This window comes from Gossypium arboreum, chromosome 11 (genome assembly GCF_025698485.1).
Source record: "Gossypium arboreum isolate Shixiya-1 chromosome 11, ASM2569848v2, whole genome shotgun sequence".
Lineage (NCBI taxonomy): Eukaryota > Viridiplantae > Streptophyta > Magnoliopsida > Malvales > Malvaceae > Gossypium > Gossypium arboreum.
This window is the reverse complement of record NC_069080.1, coordinates 20,150,354-20,159,537: the sequence shown is the minus strand read 5'-3', so window position 1 is coordinate 20,159,537 and position 9,184 is coordinate 20,150,354. Positions and strand designations below refer to the sequence as shown.

At 39.3% G+C, this 9,184-nt stretch overlaps 1 long non-coding RNA gene across 1 annotated transcript; it reads right to left on the bottom strand.

Moving 5' to 3' along the window:
• Positions 1 to 1,998: 1,998 nt before the first annotated feature.
• On the bottom strand, positions 1,999 to 9,184 carry LOC128284392 (uncharacterized). The gene is made up of 2 exons (XR_008274823.1): positions 9,135 to 9,184; positions 1,999 to 2,258 (listed from the first exon to the last, which is right to left on the bottom strand). It is a non-coding gene; the product is annotated as an uncharacterized LOC128284392 (long non-coding RNA).

The window sequence follows — 9,184 nt, the reverse complement described above, 5'->3', positions numbered from 1 at the left end:
ATTAATTAATAGACTAGGACTAGGCTGAAATTAAATAGAAACTTAGAGGTAAAAATTATAAATAAATAAATAAGGTATTAAGGACCAAAGTGAAGCGCGCATAAAAGAACGAGGGACTGATTAGGAAAATATTCCCAACCCTCTATACGCAGCGTTTCAAAGGACTAAGGTGTATCAAAAATGAAATTGTGTGGCTAAAATCTAAAAAATTAAAAGAAACAAACAAGGGCCTGATTGCGGTGCACCCCAAAAGTGGAAGGACCACGCGCGAAATAATCCCCAAAGGATGAAACACGCGGATCCCCTTAGTGGCGGGTCGGGTCACGCACGGGTGGTCCAAAACGGTGCCGTTTTGGCACCTGCACACACACCCAAAAACGGCACCGTTCCATGGGTTGTATTTAAACCCAAATTTTTTTGCAAAATTCATTTTCATCCTCAGTTTTTTTTTTTTAAAACAGAGAGCTTCTTTGCTCTCTCTCCCTTCCCCTTTTCCTCTGGTCACCGAGGATGCGGTTCACCTCCGCACCTGCCGCCATAAGCAGTGGTCGGAGGTGGGATAATGGGCCCTTTAGCCCCTGTTTAAACGCGCCTAAAGGCCCCTCCCTTTTTTAGCCCTAAAAGGATCGAGAAGAGAAGACCCCTCTCCCTCTTTTGGACTCGAGTCTGGCAACAGAGAAGGAGGCTCTGATGGCGCGACCACGGAATAAATCGATAAGTTCCCTTTCCTTCTTTTTACTTTTGTCTATTTTCGTATAAATAATAATAATAAAACTGAATAAATGAACTCAGAACTTAAAACAAAAATGGAAATAAAATCAACCTTTTTTGGTTTTTTGCTATTTTGATTGCTTAATGTGCGTAAAAAAATACAAAGGGAACGAAAATGGCTTTTATAGCCGAATAAATGCTCGTTCTATTTCTATTCTTTGTCTGTTTCTTCGTTGTTTTTTTCTTTTGTTTGCTATCGTTTTTGTCCTTTTGTTCGTTGTTTCCTTTTGTTTGCGTGTAAATCCTTCTTTGCAGGTGTCAGACACGCGTGATGGCCAGCGATGGCAGTAGTGGCGTGCATGGGGGGGCTGAGCAGCGGCTGCAGTGCTAGGGTTCTTTGTTTTCTAAAAGTGTTGTTGGGTTAGGGTTAGAAATGGGCCTGGGTAGTTTGGGTTTGTATTTGGTTTTAAAATTTGGGCTGGTTTGGTTTGTATGGGTTTGGGTATTGTATTATTGGGCTGATTTGGTTTGTAAATTGGACTTTTATTTGGTTATTTGGATTTTATTTTATTTTTATTTGCCTAGGCCAAAAATTGGCCATTACAACAACCTATACCAACAATATCCAACTTAGAAACTAAAATGCTAATGACAGTTGCATGTCCAAGATGCAATGTCAACTGCAGTTCACTTTACAATTGGGTTGTTGTGCAACTTGCCATATTTGTTGACATCTTTTAACCAAACAACCTTGGACTTATTTCTACATTACTTTGAGGATTCTAAGTAGTAATTTATTGGATTAGATCACATTGAATATTGGTTAAACAAGGATTCTATAAAGATCTTTTGGTGTGATCAAATTTCCTTAAATAAAAAGACTTCTTTTCTAAAAAAAAAGCTTTATTCCTAAAAGATCTCTAATATTCATGTAGCACCCCAAACCCGGCCCAGAAGTTATGGCCGGATCCGGCATGCCACATCAAAACGTAAAAAAAAAAAATTTCCATTCTAAGTCCAAAAAATCGTACTTGATGTTCAAAAGATTAATTCATTAAGGGTTAAAGTGAATGGAAGTCAGGCACCGTAAGAAACCTAAAAGAGGTGGTGAGTCCATCTGATCGCTATACCAAGCTCCTTCGGATCCAATCCTAGACATGCATACCGCCATTGCCACACCTTAACGTCATGGATATTTCTAGAAAACCAATTTGATTAAGTCATTTTTAGAAAAAGTGATTAATTTTGGAAAATACTTTCATTGCGGAAGCTTTGCTTGTTGTCGTGTTATTTTGAAATCAACTGTTGTTTTTGAAAACGCGCCCTAAAGCTATCCAATTTCAATAGTTAAAATAAGTATTACCTATCTTAGTAATACATATTAAAACCATCAAAAATAATTAAGCGGCCTTATTACATTTAAAAACCCAAAACTTCAAACGTAAATAAAAGGATGTCCAGTTCACTAGAAGAAAAATCAAACTTTCAGAACGGGTGGCCACTCCGAATTCCCTCACAGCTCCAAGCCCACTATGGTTGGGGATTTCCTGCGTGGATGAAAATAAAAGGGGTGAGTTTGGGGAAAACTCAGTGTGTAAGGAAACCCCATTCAAAGTCCAAGTCAGCTCAAGCCCATTGGGCCTAAGCCCATTCAAGTAACAGTGATACTGGGCCAGAGCCCTTTTCAGATTACAATAAACTGGGCCTTAACCCCTTATTCAGATAACAATATGGCCCATAGGCCCATTTCAAAATACATGCAACATCAATAAACATATGCAAGCCCGTTTGGGTAACAGTGGTACTGGGCCAGAGCCCTTTTCAGATTATAATAAACTGGGCCTTAGCCCCTTATTCAGATAACAGTATGACCCATAGGCCCATTTCAAAATACATGTAACATCAGTAAACATATGCAAGCCCATTTGGGGAGACTACTCAACCCACCAACCACTACACTCCACCCGTACCAGCCATACACTCCATGTGGGGAATAGCTCAACCCACCCAAATTTAACACTCCACAGATTGCGCTTTGTCGCTCAGATTATCAATAAATTGAGGCAAAGCCTCCAAGACGTGGACAAGCCACTTTCAAGACTTCCTCCGTCAATATCCCAGTCCCATGCATCGATAATAACAACATGGCATGCAAGAAATAACAACAAATCAAACATGCATTTAGGTCAATTTAACCCTAGGGGTATTTCGTAATTTATCTACTAGGGGTAAAACGTAAATTTTCCACTTTTAAAGGTATTTCAAGAATTTATCTATTTTAGGGTTTTTCATGCATATTCCTACTTTTCACGTACTAACGTAATCACGCATCGAGGGTTCTTACGAATTGGGCCGCTGGCCCATCATTCCAATTTTGGCCCATTAAGCCCAAAAATATCGAGGGCACGTAAATCATGCACTTTACGCCTAAATTTTGCAGCTTACCAAAAACATTAATCGATTTACCTCGCGAGCATTCGCACACTCGCAAATCTACAAAATACCGGTTTTCGGCATTTCGACTTTTCGACTTTTGCCGATCCGGACTAAGAAAGAGGGTGTTAGTTACACACTGCTTATGACGATATCTTGATTTATCCACACACGAACTGCCTACAATTAAATTACTAACACATTAATCTAACTATTCAAATACGAACTACGTATTAACCTCTTACAATATTCGGCCAACCACACCTACAGATCATAGTAAGCTTATAAGAAATCAATAAGCAACTCATTAACAAATTTTTGTCAATGTTTACCACATAATCATAATTTCACTGCTAGCTGTCTTTCTGAACAACAGTCACTAAATCATTTATAACTAGAGCTACGAAACTCCAAATCAAGTGCCGTTAATTTTCCCTGAAAATAGACTCATATATCTTCTATCCATAAAATTTTCAGAATTTTTGGTATGGCCAATCAATACCAGATTTTTCTTAAATTTTCCCATGTTTCACTGTTTGACTAATCTGACCACTCTTCATTACGAATCAAATTTCTCATTGTACAGAATTCAAAATATGTTCTTGTTTATTCCATTTGAAACTAGACTCAACAAGCTTTAATTACATAATTTATTCACCTTCTAACTCATCTCCCACAATTTATGGTGATTTTCCAAAGTCACGTTACTGCTGCTGTCCCAAGCAGATTTATTACCAAATCACTCTTTCACACATAACTTGCATGCATGTTATTTAAACATGTATATCACCAATCAATCATCACATATCTATGATTTTACTTAAGTATAATCTCCATTTCATCATTTTAAAGCACAACATGTTAGCTGATTTTTCCCTTTAACATCTAAGGCACATGCATGCTTATTTGTTTGGCTCAACTTCACATATCTTCCATTTTTCATCAAAAGAACATGAAACAACAACCATTTCCTTCATTTTAATTCATGACCAAATGCTCACAACACAACTAAAAATCAAAATATACTTCAAGAGTTAAGGTAGAATCAAGAAGAACTCATGAACCTCAAAATAGAAGCAAGGTACCAAGAACTTACCTTCAATTTTCCTCCTCCTAATGACCGAATACTCAAGAGCTTTCTCCTCTCCTTTCTCTTCTCTAACTTTCAGCTATGATGAACAAAGATGGACAAAACTTTGTTCTTTTCACCCCTTTTTCTTTTAATAAAACTTCATATTTCATCCATTTAATTCTTTAATACAAAAGACATGAAATTCTTATCATGAAACATTTACCTAACACATTATCATGAAACATTTACCTAACCTATTATCAATTTGTATCAATTTGTACCATAAATTATGGATATCAAGTGTACATTTTGTCTATATTCAACATGATGGCTGGCCACTTCATGTAAAATGGGAGGTTTGTCATGCAAATCCTCCTATTTTGCACTCCTATTTATTTGGCCATTTCAATTTAGCCTATAGCATTTTCAAACATTTTCACATAGGTCCTATTTCATAATTTCACCCTCTTTTTCTTATGGAACAAAAATTAACTAAAATTGTCGGGTTCTATCTTAAGTTTGGGCTTTCTAGAGGCCCACTAACATAATTAAACCTATGCCAACATTCACAGGATTCCCGAAAATTGGGGCGTTACAACTCTACCCTCCTTAAAGAAATTTCGTCCTCGAAATTTACCTAATCCAAACAGATAAGGGTATTGCTGTTGCAACGTCTCTTCTGGCTCCCAAACTCAGAAGTTTCCCCTTCCTTAACTTGTTGAAAACGAGCGACCAAAGACTCATCGTTCAACTGTTTTTCCTTAATCTGATCCACCCAGGTTGGCCCCACTTGCAACTCAGCCAACAGACTTCTATCATCATACGGACTCAGACGAGCAAACATTGCTCTCAGATCAGATACAGCTCTACGACTTAGAGCATCGGCTACCATATTAGCCTTGCTTGGGTGGTACTCGATCGAACAGTCGTAATCCTTAAGCAACTCTACCCATCTTCGTTGCCTAAGGTTTAACTCCTTCTGAGTTAACAAATACTTAAGACTCTTATGGTCAGTGTATATAATATACCTTTCTCCATACAAGTAATGTCTCCAAATCTTAAGTGCAAATATCACTGCTGCCAACTCTAAATCATGAGTCAAATAGTTTCCCTCATGAAGCTTAAGCTGTCGTGATGCATATGCAACCACCTTACCCTCTTGCATTAACACGTAGCCCAAACCCACGTGTGATGCGTCACTGTACACAGTAAAATCATTCCCAAACTCCGGCTGAATCAACACAGGTGCTTTAGTCAGAACTTTCTTCAACTTCTCAAAAGCTTCCTGCTACTTCTCAGTCTATACAAACGGTACTCCTTTTCTTATGAGTTTTGTCAGAGGTGCCGCCATCACGTAAAAACCTTCCACAAACCTTCAGAGTATCCTCGCCACCCTAGGAAACTTCAGATTCGACACTGACCTAGGTGGATTCCATTCCAAAATCGCTTCAATTTTCCGAGGGTTCACTTTAATCCCCTCAGTAGAGACCACATGTCCTAAGAAAGTTACCTCCCTCAACCAAAATTCACACTTGCTGAACTTCGCAAGGAGTTCCTTCTCCCTTAATACTTACAGCACTATACGAAGATGCTCATCATGTTTCGCTTCAGTTTGAATATACCAGATATCGTCAATAAAGACGACTACGAATTGATCTAAAAATGGTTGGAACACATGATTCATCAGATCCATAAACGCTGTAGGAGCGTTCGTCAGTCCAAATGGCATAACCAGAAACTCGTAATGACCATACCGAGTCCTGAATGCCGTCTTATGGATATTTGACTCCTTAACCCTTAACTGATGATAACCAGATCGAAAGTCGATCTTAGAAAATACAGAAGCTCCTCTAAGCTGGTCGAATAAATCGTCAATCCTTGGTAGTGGATACTTATTCTTAATCGTCAGTTTGTTCAACTGGCGATAATCAATGCACATCCGCATCGTACCATCCTTCTTTTTCACGAATAGCACTGGTGCTCCCCATGAAGACACGCTTGGCCTAATAAAGGCCCTATCCAACAACTCTTTAATTTGAGCCTTTAACTCCACTTACTCCTTCGGTGCCATCCTATACGGTGCGATGGACACGGGCGCCGTTCCAGGCAACAAATCTATTCCAAACTCAACTTCTCGATTCGGAGGCAATCTTGGAAGCTCCTCCAGAAAAATATCTTGGAACTCCCTTACGGTCCTAACCTTATCCATTGTCAGTCCCTCCTCTTCCGACTGACTTACAAATGCCAAATAGGCCTCACAACCTTTCCGAATCCACTTCTCGGCTCTTAATGCCGATACCATATTGGACAAATAATCCATTCGCTCACCTATCACCATAACCTCCTCATCCTTTGTGGTCCTTAACACCATTCGTTTAGCAGTACAATCCAGAGTCACTTTATGCTTAACAAGCCAGTCCATTCCCAAAATGAGATCAAACTCTCCGAATGGTAACTCCATCGATCTCCGGGAAAATCTTACCTTGAGTTTCTAAGGGTACATTCCTATACGCTTTGTCTACCCTAACCGAAAGTGACCCAAGGGACTTAGTACAGATACCCCACTCACAATCTCCTCGAGCGGTCCAAGTCGTCCATAATCCGCTCGTGGCCTCCAACCAATATTCCGCCACATTCGGGCTATACTAGACACGCCCTTAAAGATCTCCGTTCCGTTAGTCCCGAAGTCATTCAGAAATAGATCCCTGAATTTCGTTGCCCGAACTTGCTCCGGCAACCCTTTCCAGAACACGAAGCATTGCCTGTGACAGGGCATCATCCTCGGCGGCTCTATCTTACGGCCCATTCTCATCCACCGGTGGTGGTCGTGCTACTCCAGTGGGTATGTATTCAGAAGACGAAGATCCAGCTTGAGTACTACCTCGGCTTCATCCACGGCCTCTTGTACTCATATCGTATTATCTTGATTACGAATTTTTATGCATCAATTAATATTCTAGTGTTTATTACAGATGTTTTATGAATCAGACAGTAGTTCAGAGTTTGTTTTCGCAGAATCAAGTCTAGCTACGATTTGATCTCTTATCGATTTTCCTATGGTTTTAGTATCATCCTATCCGAGTATCCTAGCGAGATTTTAGTACGCATGATAATTCAGAAAATATTCGAAAAGTTCGAGTAATACTTACGTGCTTGGTAGGAGATTCGAATGCCACCTTCTAAAGATCTAAATTTTGAAAACTGCTTTTGCAATCTTTATAAAATTTTTGTTTTCAAGTTCTAAATTTTGTAAACCCATTCCACAGTAGAGTTGTTGTAATCGGGCTCGATACCACTAAATGTAGCACCCCAAACCCGCCCGAAGTTATGGCTTGATCCGCATGCCACATCAAAACGTAAAAAAAAATTTCCATTCTAAGTCCGTAAAATCGTACTTGATGTTCAAAAGATTAATTCATTAAGGGTTAAAGTGAATGGAAGTCAGCACCGTAGGAAACCGGAAAAGAGGTGGTGAGTCCATCTGATCGCTAAGTACCAAGCTCCTTCGGATCCAATCCTAGACATGCATACCGCCATTGCCACACCTTAACGTCATGGATATTTCTAGAAAACCAATTTGATTAAGTCATTTTAGAAAAAGTGATTAATTTTGGAAAATACTTTCATTATGGAAGCTTTGCTTGTTGTCGTGTTATTTTGAAATCAACTGTTGTTTTTGAAAACGCCTAAAGCTATCCAATTTCAATAGTTAAAATAAGTATTACCTATCTTAGTAATACATATTAAAACCATCAAAAATAATTAAGCGGCCTTATTACATTTAAAACCCAAAACTTCAAACGTAAATAAAAGGATGTCCATTCACTAGAAGAAAAATCAAACTTTCGAATCTGGCCACTCCGAATTCCCTCACACTCCAAGCCCACTATGGTTGGGGATTTCTGCGTGGATGAAAATAAAAGGGTGAGTTTGGGAAAACTCATGTGTAAGGAAACCCCATTCAAAGTCCAAGTCACTCAAGCCCATTGGGCCTAAGCCCATTCAAGTAATAAAGTGATATCGGGCGAGCCCTTTTCAGATTACAATAAACCGGGCCTTAACCCTTATTCAGATAACAATATGGCCCATAGGCCCATTTCAAAATACATGCAACATCAATAAACATATGCAAGCCCGTTTGGGTAATAAAGTATCTTGGGCCGAGCCCTTTTCAGATTATAATAAATTGGGCCTTAGCCCTTATTCAGATAATGAGATGACCCATAGGCCCATTTCAAAATACATGTAACATCAAGAAACATATGCAAGCCCATTTGGGAGACTACTCAACCCACCAACCACTACACTCCACCGCATCATCACCATACACTCCATGTGGGGAATAGCTCAACCCACCCAAATTTAACACTCCCACATTCTTGCCTTTGTTGCTCGATTATCAATAAATTGAGGCAAAGCCTCCAAGACGTGGACAAGCCACTTTCAGACTTCCTCCGTCAATATCCCAGTCCCATGCATCGATAATAACAACATGGCATGCAAGAATAACAACAATCAAACATGCATTTAGGTCAATTTAACCCTAGGGGTATTTCTAATTTATCTACTAGGGTAAAAGCGTAAATTTTCCACTTTTAAAGGTATTTCAGTAATTTATCTATTTTAGGGTTTTTCATGCATATTCCTACTTTTCACGTACTAACGTAATCACGCATCGAGGGTTCTTACCGAATTGGGCCGTTGGCCCATCATTCCAATTTTGGCCCATTAAGCCCAAAAATATCGAGGCACGTAAATCATGCACTTTACGTCTAAATTTTGCAGCTTACAAAAACATTAATCGATTTACCTCATGAGCATTCGCACACTTTCAAAATCTACAAAATACCGGTTTTCGGCATTTCGACTTTTCGACTTTTGCCGATCCAGACTAAGAAAGAGGGTGTTAGTTACACACCTGTTTGCGACGATATGCTGACGAGATCCACACACGAACTGCCTACAATT